Source organism: Sinocyclocheilus grahami, unplaced genomic scaffold (genome assembly GCF_001515645.1).
Source record: "Sinocyclocheilus grahami isolate Dianchi unplaced genomic scaffold, SAMN03320097.WGS_v1.1 scaffold1278.1, whole genome shotgun sequence".
Taxonomy (NCBI): Eukaryota; Metazoa; Chordata; class Actinopteri; order Cypriniformes; family Cyprinidae; genus Sinocyclocheilus; species Sinocyclocheilus grahami.
The window spans coordinates 126,535-144,034 of record NW_015506457.1 but is presented as its reverse complement, the minus strand read 5'-3'; the positions used below and the strand labels follow the sequence as shown (position 1 = coordinate 144,034).

General features: G+C 38.4%; 1 protein-coding gene across 4 annotated transcripts in view; it reads left to right on the top strand.

Moving 5' to 3' along the window:
* tab2 (TGF-beta activated kinase 1 (MAP3K7) binding protein 2) overlaps positions 1-1,464 on the top strand; it is a 66,419-nt gene extending 64,955 nt beyond the window's left edge. For all 4 annotated transcript variants that reach the window (XM_016254746.1, XM_016254745.1, XM_016254743.1 and 1 more), the window contains one exon: positions 1-1,464. This exon is cut by the window's left edge and continues 230 nt beyond it. The gene's annotated coding sequence lies outside the window, so the exon portion shown is untranslated.
* The last annotated feature ends 16,036 nt before the right edge of the window (positions 1,465-17,500 follow it).

Below are 17,500 nucleotides of genomic sequence, written 5' to 3'. Positions count from 1 at the left end.
TGTACAGTGTGTGTGTGTGTGCGTGTGTGTGTCGTGTCGTGTGGGAGATCAAGGGAAACTTCCCCGCTTGATCCGTGAAGAGGCTCGTGTTGCCGGTGATATTGACACGTTTACTTCATCCACACGCGGTTTACAGATGTGGCTTTGGATGCCAGTGTGCCTTTTTCATGGGAACTGATCGTGACTGCTTTATCAGTGCTGTTCCCAAAGGATCATGGGCGGAATCTGCTCAACTCACAGTTCTTCTGTTTGATCAATGAAATGCAAAAAAGAAAAGAAAAAAAAACCCTGCATGTTTTAGATGTACAGTTTACAGAGGAGTCTCCGCCACAGATTTTACTGTACATAGTTTTAGAACGAGCTTTTCTTTCTTAAGAATTCACATGTATTTCCTGTAAGTATAGCTTTATAGACGTCATTTATTTCTCTGTTGTTGTTTCGTTTGTTTCTCTCAGATGAGTATGGAGCGTTTGTGAGAAGCTAAAGGGATGCTGAAACAGCGTGCAGCAAACAGTGCTCTGTCAAGCACTCTATTCAGCGTACGAGCTGCAGACGCAGCAAAACTGAACTGAAAAAGATCTAGATTTTATTAATAATAAGGTACTTGACCTCGAAGCAGTTCACAGGCAGTCCATAAAGCCCAAGATAACAAACACGTTCCTGTGTGACAACTGGAATCTAGGTTTACTATGAGAGGAACTGATACCTTTGTGCCATGAAAGGGATGTTTCTCTGCTATGCATTGATGGAGCTCTTTCCCATTGTTTGCAGTAATGTGGGTCTGAGAGGAAAGACTTGTGTGCGTGTGTCCTCCGAACAGCGGACGAGTGTTCACAAGGGCTTTAACACACCGAGTGCTCGCCGCTGCCTTCTATGCTTCAGGATTTGTAAATTGCCAAAGCACAGGCGTCATGTCTCTGAGTGCAGCGAAATATTTCACCATGTGCCTTCGGTCTTTATGTGGGTCTCTGTTACGGATCATGGTTTGTGGCAATATGCACAGTGCCTTAACTTACAGATGTTACAGAATTTAATCTTTATTATTATTAAACTGTAATAAAGTTGCAGTTTGGTGACTTTATTAGTTGATTGAACTAAAACAAATGTTTTGTGATCCATCCTTATGAGAGTGCTAATGCATAAATTGTGCATTGAAAAGCTGAATGAGATTGTTATTTATAAAACCAATAAATACAATTTCCAAATGCTGGTTTCTGGTATCCAGGCTAAAAATAACTTGGCTGTGGAGAACGTTTATTCGCTCTGCTCTCTGTTTCCGAGATGAGGCTATTTTTGGCTCCAAAGACATTAGTCTCTGTGCTAACTTTTGAGAAAACCAAAGAAATAATCAGATCTGTCTGTCATGTGTTTATGGGTTTTAAAAGAAAAGGGGGAGTAAATCATTGTTTTTGATTAGCTGGGGAAACTGTCTTTGTAATAGATAAGTTATTTGTAAAAAAAAAATAATAATAATAAAAATGAAATAAGAAATAAATGCTGTCTCCTTTCCTGGAGTTTTTCTATCTTTAGATTTTAACAAGGGTTGTTCTTCTGGCTCCAGGTTGAAATTAAACTGGAAAATATGGCACATCCCATGGAAATACACCACACCACGGATCCTTATCACTTCAATTTCAGATGATCTCAATAACTGCATTCGGTTGAGAAGTGTTTGCTCTCACGAACAATGAAAAAACAAACACAGGCCCTAAAGCAGGAACTCGGGCATCAACAGTGAGTGTAACTGTGATCACTGACACAAAACAGTGAACCTGAGATCCAGTACGTGTGTGGATCACAGTGAATGAAGATGAACACCTGCAGCCCACTGAACAAGCGAAAGACGGTAGTCGTGTTATACAGGTGTCATATCTGTTTGTAGTTTGACTAATAATTCAAGGTTTGTGTGTAGAGTTACTGTGCGAATAATGCTTTGCATCTTGTGTGCATGTTTTGTGTAACAGCTCGATGCCACAGAACATTGAGTCTCTCAGCAAACATAAAGATGAACATGCAAAGTACTGAAAAAAAAAATATTTGATTGCTGCTGTGGGGCCTGTATTTTTAATACAGTAAATCTGAACTAGCCTCTAAAATGGTTTTACTCACTCTTGCTGGGAGCTGGCTAAGCTCCCGTTGAGGCTCCATACATGAAGGCTCCACAGCTCTGGCCGGGGATGCCAAATCTTGCATTTCGCCTGCGAGAGAAGGTCCTTGCTCAGTGGGATCGGCCATGGATCTGCTGCTGAGAGCTGCACTAACTCGGGTAACCAGGCCTGGTTCCTCCAGAGCGGGGGCCTCCAGGAGGACTGAGCACTTGCCCTCCCTGACCCGTCTGATGACCTGAGGAATCAGGGCGATCAGGGGGAAGGTATATAGGCGAGCACTGGGCCAATCGTGGGCCAGAGCATCTCGCTTTATTGAGAAATAAGTTTCGCAGTGAGAGTTGTCTTCCGAGGCGAAGAGCTCAACTTCTGCTTTCCTGAAAACAGACCAGATTTTCAGAACCGTTTGAGGATGTAGGGTCCATTCCCCTGGAGCTACATTGCCTCTGGACAGCATATCCGCGTCAAGGATCAGACTGCCTGGCACATGAACCACCCTTTTTGTGCTCAAAAACAAAGGTGTCGAGCCATCCTGTAAAGGGGACGTGACCTGAGACTACCCTGGTGATTGATGTAAGCCACCACTGTTATGTTGTCCGAACAGACCCGGGGCCTCATTTATAAAATGTGCATATGCACAGATTTGATCTTAGAGTGTGCGTACGCTAAAAACCATGGCAACGTTCATATTTATAAAAACGGTATTTGACGTGGAAAAGTACTTACCGTCACGTCAGGGTCTGAGCAGGCGTACGCACTTCTCCTTGTGGCAAAGTCAGAGTACTGCAGCCAGGGTCTAAAACTAACTTTTTGCTACACCTGCCAACAGCCGGTGACATGATCAAATTTACCGGCCAAACATTTTTTTTTACCGGCCATGAAACTCTTTTTGCAAAAACAGGCAGTTATTACTTCTACAACTAAACATATTTACACTGTTTTTAATTTGTCCTGCTGGTGCATTTTCCCTCAATAATACCTATTAATTTTAGCCATTCAACATTACAGTATTGAAAGCCATTATTTTTAACATCTAATGGGCTCTGAGATATATAACTTTCAATTTAAGCGATTTTAAAACAATCTTTAGATAAACTATATTATATATGCATAATCTATACATATTAATCTTTATTCAAGCTATAAAAGTTAATCAGCGACTAGAACGGTCCAAGAATTTCTTTTTCTTTTGTTCTTTGGTTTACATCAATGACAGACTTAAGCGGGTTTCACTTTAAAATCAGCGCTGTCTCTTTAAAACTGACACATCCGATTTTCTCCCAACTCTTTACAGTCATTTAAAACTTTATAACTCATTTAAGACTATGTTTACAAGGTAACAACAAGCATTTTGACATAATTGTGTGTGTTTTCGTGCATTGAAGTGCTATTAATGCGCTGTCTGAAGCGGCTCAGCGTCTGTGTAACAGCCGAACACGCAGCCTTTCAAACTATACTTCACTGCACCGTTTAGGCAGCGTAACCCAGGCATGTGTCGCCACATTCTCGGGTTATGAAGAATAAAGAAGGGAAAAGTTAATCTTCCGAAAAATGAAGCAGCAATATCTTCTCAGCTAAAAGTTATTAGAACCGTGTCTAGGGACAAGCTGGCCATCACACTGCTCTGACCTTATCAGCCCGTTTGTATCCTATTATTCGAGTCGCTCTTGTCGCTTATGACAGAACAGCTATTTAAAAATGGCTGTTGTTTTCACTTCATTTCATTGTTATAATTCGTAAAAGTTGTACCCACCAACTGGCGACTGACACTCTTACATGGAGTCACCATCGCTGATTTTTACTCGCATTTGGCGCTTGGCGAGTGTTAGTTTTAGGCCCTGACTGCAGCTATTTGAACATCAAAACTGCAATAATAATAATAATAAAAGTGGTGTTCATGCAAACACTGAATTCATCATAAACAAAGATGCAGTGTAAGAGATAGATGCAGTGTAGTTTTTGTGAGATTAAACTGACCTTTTTAGTAGCCTAATGTTGAGAGTTCTTGACTCACTTTCTGTAGGCCTACACAGTTTATTCCATGTTGTTGTTTTTTTATTATTTTATTTTACAAGAGAACTTGCGAAGTCTTGATTTACTTCTAATGCGTAAAATAGAAAAAAAAATGCATAAACGCATCTCCGACTGTTTTGTCTGTGTAGCCTATAAGAATAGGCCTATGTTGTGTAATAACGGTTTTAATATATTCTATTCAATAACATTGTTAACTTTTTTTATTTATAACATCTGCTGCTTTGCTTCTGTGAGAATTAATAGAATACACTATATATTTTTGTGTCAGTACATTAATGGCATAGCTTGCCCTATAGCATGGTGTATTTTTATTTGTTTTGTTAATAAAAGTTCTATGTTTTATATATAGGCTAAAGTGAGTTTGACATTGTATTTTGTAGTTGCATTCAAGCAATTGACGCCAAACTGCCGCTAAGTGAAAGTAAAATGTGCACGGCCTGAGATCTGCTAATGAGCGACGCCTCGTGGTACCATCACAGAGAGGCTCAAAATCACTTTCCAGAACATTCTCGTTCACCGTTCCTGGCTGGTGGAATGCTCTTCCCACTCCTAACCGGAATTCTGAATCCCTGACCATTTTCATGCGACAGCTGAAGACTTCATCCTAAATAAAAAAAAATAAAAATAGCTTGTACTTATTTGAACAATGCCTAAAACTTGGTATTACGAGCACTTCTTGTGTCTGTTTGCCTCTTTAAGAAGAATCACTTTATGTATTCCCCAATTGTAAGTCACTTTGGATAAAAGCGTCTGCAAAATGACAATGTAAAAGTGATGACTTATCAAATGTAATTCATTTCAGGGTTTGTACAACATTTTGAGAGAAGTTCCAGCCCTTTTAAATGACTTTCATATGAATTTCACACATCTATTTCCAGCACTGTAAAGCTCTAAAATGATCCAGTTTAAGTTATTTTCGTTTTTAATGGGACGAACAAAATATACTTTGTGGTAAACACTTTTAAAATTTAAATAAAAAAAAGACATCAAATGAACACTAGAACCAGTAGATGGCGGCAGAGGAGCTGTTGGCCTATCAGTGCTGGTGTGTTGCAGGGCTTGCTGTATGTAATCATATTGCATCATTGCTCTACCACACAGCACATTACAGCCAGCAGGGAGCAACAGCTGACCCCTAGGGTCTGAGCAGCAATGCCACAAACACAGGACCCAGGTGATGTTGGTCAACACTATCACAATTAATACACATTATAATATTATCCTATCTTTGTGATGTAATCTTTTTTTCTTTCTTGTTTTCATTTCAACTCACACCAACTTCCAATAACACAGAGAGTGCAGCATTCTTTTTTATAAGAATATGTAATCATTGAGCTAAATTAAACTAAACATAGCACAAAGTAAACAAGTTCTTATGCAGTATTTGTTTGCAGGGCTTTAAGCCTGCTCCAACAAATGAAATGGTGGTATTGTCAGCAAGGCCCAAGGAGAGAAGACTGGCAGAAGGCATCAGGTAAGGTGTAGGAATGGGAAGTGCTTTTGCTACATACTGTACATGTATTGAAAATGTGTATTTAAAATGTTGTACTTTTTTCTAAATGGTTTGATTTATTCTTATCTGCCCGTTACAAGAACCTTTAACACTGTATATGTTGTCATATGTATGTTTTCAGGAGCAAACTGTATAAAGCTGCCTGTAACATGACCTGTGGCCTTCCTGACATGTCAGTTCTGCGGCTGAATGATATTTGTGAACAGGGACGTGCTCAGACATTTTGAGGGGCAGGGGCTCAAGTGGAAAAAAGGGCACTTCTCATATTTATTTAAATGTTTTTCTAAATAAAACATTAAATATATGAAGGGTGTGCAATATTATAATTATAATAATTTCTGGGATTTTATCGATAAGGATAATGAGACGATATTTTGCTGAGTGTGTTCTTGTGCTGATATCTTAAGGACTGCTGTGGACAGCTGACTCCTAATGTTTTTATATTCTTCATGTTCTGTGTGGAGATCAGTTCACAGCAGTGATAGAAATTCATCTTTTCCAAAAAGTTTAAATAGATTTTTACCTTTTAAGGGCATTTTTACATCATCTTTTCAGTCAAATTCTTAAATTGAATCAGTCAATTAGAATAATAATACATTTGGGCTGTTACCAAACAAATGAAATCAGTACTGACAAAATGAATCTGCAATGCAGAGGAAACACAGAAGCTGCATAGGAAGAGGCATTTAGATGCATTTACACACTGTTTAATGCAGGACATGAATGCATTTAACCTGCAGTTACAAATGCATTAATACTGTTTTGATATATTAGACATAAAACGTTGAATACTGATATTTGAAATTATGGGGAAAAAAAAGAAAAGATACTATAACTGTGAAACTAAAACCGTCAGCAGGTGGCAGCAAGTCACTGTTAATAAGTGAGTCATTGTGACCGAACCGAATCATTTAAACGCTTGATTCATTCAGGAGCGAAACACCGTCATGTTGCTCAGAGACCCAATTGGAATTATATTTGTTGGTGAAATAGAGCAAAAACAGTCAATATTGTGTCTAAAATGTAAATGTCTTAATATTAAATTCTTGTTTATTGAACCGCTGTATAAAATCAGTGTCACATTTGTAATCATGCTGCTTTTTGGTGGAAAAAACGTCAGTCTTCGCGTGATACTGATTACTAATATATGAAATTATATAAATTTACATTTCTGCCCCGACCTCTTGAATTTTGTGATCATTCTAAATGCATTTTAATAAACTGAATCATGCAGTGACAGAGCGCGCACTGGTCTAAGACTAGACTAGACTTTAGGTAACTTACATGGCAGCTCTCATGAGTCATGGATGTTAGCAAGACAAATGAACTATATTTGCCTTTTGTCATTAATAATTAGCTGTAAATTCGAGGCACAGGTAGCTTAGTCTTTTGTTCATCACCACTCACCTCCACAGCAAGTCAAACACACTGGAAAGGGAGGGCTTCACTTTCCAACTTCCAAAACTCTGATATGTGCTGATCAGAGTCTCAACATTTCCTGACCCGACCGGATATATAAAGTGAAGTGACATGTGGCCAAGTATGTTGACCCATACTCAGAATTAGTGCTCTGCATTTATCCCATCCAAAGTGTGTGTGTGTGTGCACACACGCGCACACACACAGCAGTTGGGGGTTCAGTGCCTTGCTCAAGGGCACCTCAGTCGTGGTATTGAAGGTGGGAGAGAGCGCTGTATATTCACTCCCCCCACCTACAATCCCTGCCGTACGAGACTCAGACCCACAACCTTTGGGTTATGAGTCCGACTCTCTAACCATTAGGCCACAACTTCCCCATATATATATATATATAATTTTTTTATTTTTTTTTGACAGGGAAAGCTGTGCGCAAACAGTAACACACACATATATATTCATTTATTTGAGAAATGAAAAATCGTTTTTCTGCATTCATTATCATTGGCCAGAAAAAAAGGGGGCTTTCTCTTGAGGAAGAAAAAGGGCAGGTGCTCAAGCCCCCTTTGATGTCTATGTGTGCACGTGCCTGTTTGTGAAGCCATGTCGAGAGAAACAGCTCCTTTAATAACCACATGGGGATTTCAGGGCATGTGCCTTTGGTGGACAGTGCTTTTGGAAAAGTACAAGAAGGGAGTGTACTCTCTTATCAACTTCCAGCTTGGAGCCCACCAAAGACCTGTCCACATACCACCGCACCACTACCGTCTGGGTCCCTCGGAGTGCTGTTTTGTGTTGACTCCCCATCAGCAGCTGCACATGGCTTCTCTAGCAACAACAGAGGTCACGACACACCAAACTGAGATTGGCACAAGTCAACAAAGCACAATGAATGAATGGCATTCATTGAGAAAGCCATGAGTTACTTCTAGATTCAGGTAACTGTAAAATAAGGTGACCATACATGCCATTTTCCCAGGATGCGTCCTGGCCAGGATTTCTATATTGCCTAAAATATCTAGGTTTTGGCTTTGTTTGCGTGTGCAGACCGATCAGTGTATGAGATCAAAATACCTCGAGAGCATTTTGAAAGCATAAGGAACTGTCTGTATGGTATTTTGATGTCATACACCAATCGGTCTGCACACGCAAACAAAGCCAAAACCTAGATATTTTAGGCAATATAGAAATCCTGGCCAGGTTCTTTTGTTCTTAGATTAACATTAATGACAGGCAGCACGTTGATTAGGCAGCTGTCTCTTTAACACCGAACGCATGCAGATCTAAAAATACTGTACATGTGTGTTTTCTTTCTCATCGGTTTACGTTCACGTAAGACAAAAACGGCTGTGTTTATGATGATATACTGACCTAGTTTTCTGCATATTGGTCGACAAATATGAAAGTTGTCAGTTTCGGCCCGGAACAACCTTTTCTACAGTGGAAATACACCCGTACCGACCTCTGTTCTCTTCGTGTACGCTGCACGCAAACAGGGTGCACGTTCTTTCCGTTCCTGCACTTAAATAGTTTTTAATCACATTAAAATGCGAATGCAGGAATCGTTAAGCAGAATCGAAATGCAGACGTCTTATCGAATACCTGGTTCTTGGAAATTTGGAACCGGTTCTAAAATGGAACCGGTTTTCAATACCCAACCCAACTTTTGGCTAATGTTTTATTTTGAACTGTTTCCACAAATGTACAGGATCTGTTGTTAACGTATTAAAGAGTTGGGAGAAAATCAGATGTGTGTCAGCTCCACGTCATATGCATCAGGTTCTAAAGAGACAGCGCTGATTTTAAAGTGAAACCCGCTTAAGTCTGTCATTGATGTAAACCAAAGAACAAAAGAAAAAGAGAAATTCTTGGACCGTTCTAGTCGCTGATTAACTTTTGTAGCTTGAATAAAGATTAATATGTATAGGTTATGTATATATAATATAGTTTATGCGAAGATTGTTTTAAAATCACTTAAATTAAAAAGTTGTTATATATCTCAGAGCCCATTAGATGTTAAAAATAATGGCTTTCAATTATACTGTAATGTTGAATGGCTATAATTAAGCAGTATGTGGTCTGGCATTGTCATGTTGGAAAATGCAAGGTCTTCCCTGAAAGAGATGACGTCTGGATGGGAGCATATGTTGTTCTAGAACTTGGATATATCTTTCAGCATTGATGGTGCCTTTCCAGATGTGTAAGCTGCCCATGCCACACGCACTCATGCAACCCCATACCATCAGAGATGCAGGCTTCTGAACTGAGCGCTGATAACAACTTGGGTTGTCCTTGTCCTCTTTAGTCCGGATGACATGGCGTCCCAGTTTTCCAAAAAGAACTTCAAATTTTGATTCGTCTGACCACAGAACAGTTTTTCACTTTGCCACAGTCCATTTTAAATTAGCCTTGGCCCAGAGAAAACGCCTGCGCTTCTGGATCATGTTTAGATATGGCTTCTTTTTTGACCTATAGAGTTTTAGCCGGCAACGGCGAATGGCACGGTGGATTGTGTTCACCGACAATGTTTTCTGGAAGTATTCCTGAGCCCATGTTGTGATTTCCATTACAGTAGCATTCCTGTATGTGATGCAGTGCCGTCTAAGGGCCCGAAGATCACGGGCATCCAGTATGGTTTTCCGGGCTTGACCCTTATGCACAGAGATTGTTCCAGATTCTCTGAATCTTTGGATATTATTATGCACTGTAGATGATGATAACTTCAAACTCTTTGCAATTTTTCTCTGAGAAACTCCTTTCTGATATTGCTCCACTATTTTTCGCCGCAGCATTGGGGGAATTGGTGATCCTCTGCCCATCTTGACTTCTGAGAGACACTGCCACTCTGAGAGGCTCTTTTTATACCCAATCATGTTGCCAATTGACCTAATAAGTTGCAAATTGGTCCTCCAGCTGTTCCTTATATGTACATTTAACTTTTCCGGCCTCTTATTGCTACCTGTCCCAACTTTTTTGGAATGTGTAGCTCTCATGAAATCCAAAATGAGCCAATATTTGGCATGACATTTCAAAATGTCTCACTTTCAACATTTGATATGCTATCTATATTCTATTGTGAATAAAATATAAGTTTATGAGATTTGTAAATTATTCCATTCCTTTTTTACTCACAATGTGTACAGTGTCCCAACTTTTTTGGAATTGGGTTTGTATAATTGTCCATGAATGCTGGAAGTGAAAAACTCCTTATATTCAGGTGTGCAGAATTATTAAGCAGGTGTTCTTTTACAGATAAAATAAGCCAAAAAAACTGATTTAGCTCACACTGAAAAGTCAAAAGTTATTAAATGCCTGTGAGAAGGATGCAATACTAATGCAATACTAGAATTTGCAATGTTAAGGCATGACTATTGGACAGCAAAATGCTCATTGAGTCTTCAGGGTTAGAAAAAAACAAGTGGCGAAGAAAAGACATGTTCTCAGAGACTTAGGTAGGTTAGGTAAAAAATTATGATTAAAAAATGACCCTCACTTAATATATTTTTATATATGTGTTAATGTGTAAATTATATTTGTAAGATATAGTTATATATAGTCTCTTTTTTTACATTTAGATATGGGTTTTTATTTTAATGTTGTGTAACTATACTGTACTAGATGCTACACACTGAGTAAAACATACTGAACTTTACCACTGCACCTGATATTCATTGGAACTGTTAGTTGTCTAAGTTGGACAAATGAGTCATAACAATAGAGACTATTAGCGAGGTAACACCCGAATAATCAAATATGTCTACATACCTGGTGTAGAATCGGATGTCCCTGTCGGAACCTGCTAATCGATGCGCCAGCAGCTGCCTCAGCTGGACGATTTCTTTGCAAAGACTTTCGTTTTCTTCCAGAACCAAGTCAACAAACATGGGTTGTGGAGCTGTGCTGTAATCGTGGTCATTGGTAGATATATGGTCAGCATCTTCCACAGTTTCCATACACTGGTTTCATTCTCCTTTCCCAAACCCCAAGCCTTCTCACTCCAAGAGAGTAGTTATTCCAAGGGAGAGGCACAGGTACGGCACCAGGCTTCAGGCTTCGCCTGCCTCCTACTTCTGCAGCTCGGTGAGCTCTTCTGACACACACGTGTATGGTGAGATATAATTAAACTGTCTCTTATATTAATCACCCATTTCTTTCTCTGTTGTATGTCGAAAGGGAAAGTATGAAAACTAATGGTTGAATTAAATTTAGCTGCCTTCATTTCATTAAGGTAAGCTATTGTTACTTTGTTTTCACATATAGATTAAATAATAAGTTACATAAATAACTTCTAGTTCTGACTTTTTCTGCCTATGTAACTACTAGAGTATAGCTTCACTATTTGAAGGTGCTGCCCTCTAACCTGCAAATACCACAACATCAAATGACCTTTCACCCGGAAGTTTATGAGCTGGCTTACCTTGATGCGGAAGTTCAAAAGATTAAATTACTGTAGCTGCTGTTCCAACCAAGCAAAATGTATTTGTTTAACCCAAACTAAAGAATAATAATGTGCATTTGATCAGATATAACTGCAGTACAAGATTATGAGATGCATTATTTGAATGCTTGGCCAAAGAGATGTGTCTTTAATCTAGATTTAAACAGAGAGAGTGTGTCTGAACCCCGAACGGTATCAGGAAGGCTATTCCAGAGTTTGGGAGCCAAATGCGAAAAAGCTCTACCTCCTTTAGTGGACTTTGATATCCTAGGTACTACCAAAAGTCCAGAATTTTGCGACCTTAGGGAGCGTGATGGATTGTAGCGTGGTAGAAGACTAGTTAGGTACGCAGGAGCTAACCCATTAAAGGACTTATAGGCAAGTAATAATATTTTGTAACTGATACGGAACTTAACAGGTAGCCAGTGCAGAGACTGTAGAATTGGGGTAATATGATCATATTTTCTTGACCTGGTAAGGACTCTAGCCGCTGCATTTTGGACGACCTGTAGCTTGTTTATTGAAGATGCAGGACAACCAGCTAGCAGTGCATTATGATCGCATTAAAATCATTTAACGCAATTACCGCAAAATTAATGAAGCACAATTTCTATTCTAAAGCTTTAACCCAATTTCGCTTCTCTTCTTGCGATTAGATCATTTTAAGCCGCTAAACTCCGGAAAAGTTTTCAGTCCAATGATCCAGTAAGTGAATGCATTCAAACAATCCATCCAAAACAGCGCTAATATAAAGGACACCAGGCTGATTACATCAGAGATTGCAGAGAGAACAGAGACTCACGTTGCGTTTTCAGTGAATTATTCATTCCAGTGTGTTTGGCTTTAAAACACGAGCTCTGTCATATTCCCTGATTGTCTCTGAAGAGCGCAAACCCCCACGTCACACACTTGTGTGAAGTACAGACTGAACGGGTTGTCAACACATCCCACCGCTGTATGGCCAGATGAGACGCAAACTACAGTTTCTCGGCTGGATAACCAGTCTCGCTAGTAAAGTTTTGATGGATGAAGACTGCAATCAAGGTAAAGACGACTGCGGTGGCCTATAGGAGTCAACGGCGGTAAAGTTAGCTTGACGTTTCACATTCATTAGACATTCTTTTTTTTTGCCAATTAAACTCTTTGCAGCTGTTATGTTTTGAGCCCAAACTAACTCAGATAGACATAAATATATGCCCTTTACGTTGCACAAGGCTTAATTTCTAGGGACAAAAACGACAACACCATTTGATCTAAAGGTATCAAACCAACTGTAAAATATTCAGAATATTATTCCCTATAATGCACAAGGCTTTGTTTTCCAGATTATGATTTTTTTTGACAGTACTGAACCCATTTATATCCATGAAACTTGAACCATTTAAGCTAAAAATATCACACCAACTTTAAATTTTTTAAGACAGTCGTGAAACCCATTTCAGTACATTAAACTGGAACACCATACATACATGCATATACACACACACACACACGTCTGGTCAGCTATCCTTGTAGGGACTCTCCATAGGCGTAATGGTTTTTCTACTGTACAGACCGTATATTCTATTGCCTACACCAACCCTACCCCTAAACCTACCCCTCACAGGAGACTTTCTGCATTTTTAGATTTAACAAAAACTTCATTCTGTGTGATTTATAAGCTTTTGTACCTGTGGGGACCACAATTTAGGTCCCCACCGTGACACGAGTCCCCATGAGTCTGTGTGTAGTCAGGATTAAGTCCCCACCAGGATATATAAACCAGTACACACTCACACACACACACACACACATATATATTTATATTTATCAAAATATAAATCTTTTCTAACAATATAAATCTTTGCTATCACTTCTTATCAATTTAACACATCCTTGCTGAATAAAAGTTTTAATTTCTTTCAAAAAAAAAAAAAAATTGACTGACCCCAAACTTTTGAACTGTAGTGAATATTGTTAGAAAATATTTCTATTTTGAAAATAAATTCTCTTCTTTTAAACTTTTTATTAATCAAAGAATGCTTTAAAAAGTATCACAGGTTCCAAAAAAAATATCAGCAACTGTTTCCAGCTCCGATAATAGATCAGCATATTATACTGATTTCTGAAGATCATGTGACACTGAAGACTGGAGGAATGATGCTGAAAATACAGCTGCACATCACAGAAATACATTACAGTTTAACAGATATTCACATAGAAAACAGCTGTTTTACATTCTAATAATACTTCACAATATTACTGAGTCTATTATTCTATGAATCTCTGTCAGGCGGTGCTGTCCTCTGCTGGATGTGTGTCTCTGAACCTCCATGTGGATGCTGGCAATAGTGACGCAGACTGCTGAGACATCTTCTTGTTTTCATGATATTCACTTCTATCTTTCAGACAAGCAAGTGTGCAAAAGATTGAACAAAACTGAAGGTTTTAGGTAATCAGGGGCCTCATTTATGAAATGCTGCGCAGAAACCATCCTAAAATTGATCTTACGATCATTTCTCAAATATGTGACGTGTGATTCATAAAATGAACGTACGTACAGAAAATGCATGTGAACTCTATGAATCACAAATGATCTTGAACAATGGATGGTTTCTGCTCTCTGCTTGTAAATTACTCCTAATTAATGTCATTAACATGTAAAAGATCACAGTTATCATCCAAATCTTTTAATTTAGAACAGCGAGCTGCAAGAACAGCTTACATTTCCACAAACCTGCAGTACTCGAACAAGAAAAAGTTTTGAATTTTAATATCGTTTTCAAATTTGCTATAAAATTCAGTTTAGTTTTTATTAGTTTCATTCATATTTTTGTTAGTTTTAGTTCAGTTTTTATTTTGTGAACGCATTTTTATTTAGTTTTTATATAGTTTAGTTTCAGTTTTAGTTTCAGTTTTGATGAAAGTTTAGCTTAGTGAAGCGACACGAAATCAACGCATGCTGAGATTGATTAGATCGTGTAAGTATACAAATATACGCCAAAGAAAGCTGGAAAGCCTGTTTTACTAAATGAGTCTACACAAGTCGTGCTTAATGTCATGTCCAATGATGTGTGTTGAGATATTTAGTATGAAAATAAACGTAGCCAGATTTGGTTATATGTCTTTTCTTATTTAACTATAATCATGATATTGTAACTGTGGTGTCTTGCTCACTTTTCCGTGAACAGCCGTGCATCAATCAAAACTGGGACTAATGAAATTCAATAATAACGGCAATCGCATTTAACAGTAAAGGCTTATATTTGAATCTTCTTTTCATTTATTACAGAGTTGTTATTGCAAACTATTTAATATGCTTTTTAACCTGCTAATATAACACTGTGTGGCTGTAATGTTAATGTTTTGTGGTCTAGACAGATAAATCTGATACACACAGTGGTGGTTATGCTGTGGATGAACATCCTGGGTTTCATCGCCGATTCATCACACGTTATGTTGAAGTTATCAATCAAATAACCATTTAGTTTTTATGTACTTGCATTTGATGGCTGATGAGAGTACATTTTGGGCCCTATAATTACATAAAAGGTGATGTTACACCATGTTTTTCTTTGGACAAAAGGCAGAATAAAAGGTGCCGTGCACGCTGGAATTTAGGGACCCTCAGCGATGGCACACATTTAACTTCTTGAGCTTTTTGTTTCCTTTCTTTGTGATGCTGCTGCTGTAACCACGCGATCGTGTCTTTCAGTAAATCTATGACCCTCTCTGTTGTTGGGCAAGAGTTTGTGTCTGATACATGGTTAGTCTGGGAGATCACTTGCGTTCTGCTGATCATCTTCCCTGAGCATCATTCAGATTCATTCCTCTACAATAATTAGTTCTTTATTTCTGTCTACATTCAGTCTGAAAGGAACTAGCGCCAGTGATGGGTGCTTCTGAAACACGGCTTCATGAATCTCTGAAACATTTAGCAACCTGACAAGTCATGTGGTTTCAGCAAACAGCATCAACGTTTCACAATTCCAATGATTCGCTGCTAGATTGATTTGATCTGGTGAGCCCATAATGGTTTTAACTGATCTCAAGTCGGTTTAATAATGTAGTTTTAATTAATTTAATGAATTTTGATACTTATTACATGCATAATAGAAAAAGGAGAATGATATTTAATAGCTTCTGATTGACCTAGTTTGCCAAGCCTTGCCTAATAACACACACAACCAGCACTGCACATTAATAAAATAAACCTTCACATTTAATGGTATTTCATTATTTGTTATAATCTTTCATAACAACATTTGCAATTGGTTTGTAAAAGGTGTAATTATACATGTTTTCGCTGCATTTACACCATTCTGTCAGCAGGTGGCGCCAGCCTGTGGGGTTTTCAGCACTTTGAACACTTTGGACACAAGCGGACACAAATAATACAGCTAAAATTGTGCTTGTAAGGGTAAGTACACACAGAGGAAAGCCTTACTACTATTAGTGTAGCAGGGAGACCGTGCCAAACTAGACAACTTCAAGCTGTTGTCTATTGTAGACTTTATATGTATATTGCTAACATAGCAGACCCATCGAAAAATACATCGGCATCATCTGTTTTAAAGAGAACATAATCACTTCATCCGATGTTTAAGTGAATAAAATAGCCTTGACAGCCGAGTTCCACAACTATTGATTTTGTTCTCTCTCACTGGCCTTGTGTGTGACTGAGTGTAGGTGATGCAGGGTTGCCAGGTTTTCGCAACAAAACCCACCCTAATGCTACTCAAAACTAGCCCAATCGTGTTTGAGGGGGATTCCCCGGTTAAAAATGCATGTTTTTCGACAGGGTTCATCCAGTAAAATTTGCATTCCAGGGGCTAAATATCACGTTACTGGGGGCGCTTCAACCCGCGGACGTCAACAACCCGGCAACAGTGTTAGTAGCCCAACTGGCAACACTGAGGTGATGAGGCTCACTGAAGATGAGATCAAAGATCAAATACTGCTATAACTTTTATAACTGCTATGATTTTATTCTTTACTCTGAAGTCCCTAATCTGAGTAGTACTGTACAGTAAGAAATTGATTTCCCCAACATTTCTCAGAATTAATAAACAAATAACACTGTGCTTGCTGGACAAACAGGTTACAAATGAGTTATAATTAATCATTCATCTTTTTGGAGCTAATTTGCTACAACATGTAACTGTATATGAGCATGAAGAACCACAGAAATAGAGCAGTGCTGCTCAGTGCCCCTGCTTCTTCATTCTTCAGCCCTGGTTTAGACACAGATTATGCCCGAGGCTAAATGTTGATGGAGAAAAAGAAAAAGAAAAACTCTTTGATCATATGTTTGGAGCATTTGTCTGAGTAGAACAGTTTCACTCTTCTCTTCCTTGAATTCCCCTTTCCTCCAAATTTGTCCTTCTAGATTACTACTGGAAAGTAACAAATAAAGAGCCACTGTTTTATTTCAAACCATCAAAGACTTAGAAGCTGTTTCTGGATGACCATGTCTTACAGTAATTCTGTTGTTAAATGTATATCCATGAGTGTTCTGTCACCAGAAGGATTTGGTTTCCTTCCCATATAATATATAGGAATATATAATAATAATAATAATAATAATAATAATAATAATAATTTAATTATAGGAATCCCTGAGTTCATGAACACACTATTTGCTTTGTAATCTCTTCATATATGAGTATACACAGATATGAAAGAAGTGAATCTGAGTGTAAAATCTGAGAATTATATGCCTGAAGAATGTCAAGGACTGAAACTTTGTGAGTGAATACATTTTTATTTTGATACATTTGCAAGTGTGGATAGTTTGGATAGTTGGACCTTTTTTTTTTTTGGTCATTTTTCCTATGCACCTATCGGTTACCTACATGCTGCGAGGGTAATTGTTGACTAAAATCTGAGAATCTAAATGCTACAATCTCCGGTCTAGGGCTGAAGAGGTATCATACATACAGGTATGCTGGATCCTATACTCACTCTCTCTCTCTGTCTCTCTCTCTCTCTCTCTCTCTCTCTCTCTCTCTCTCT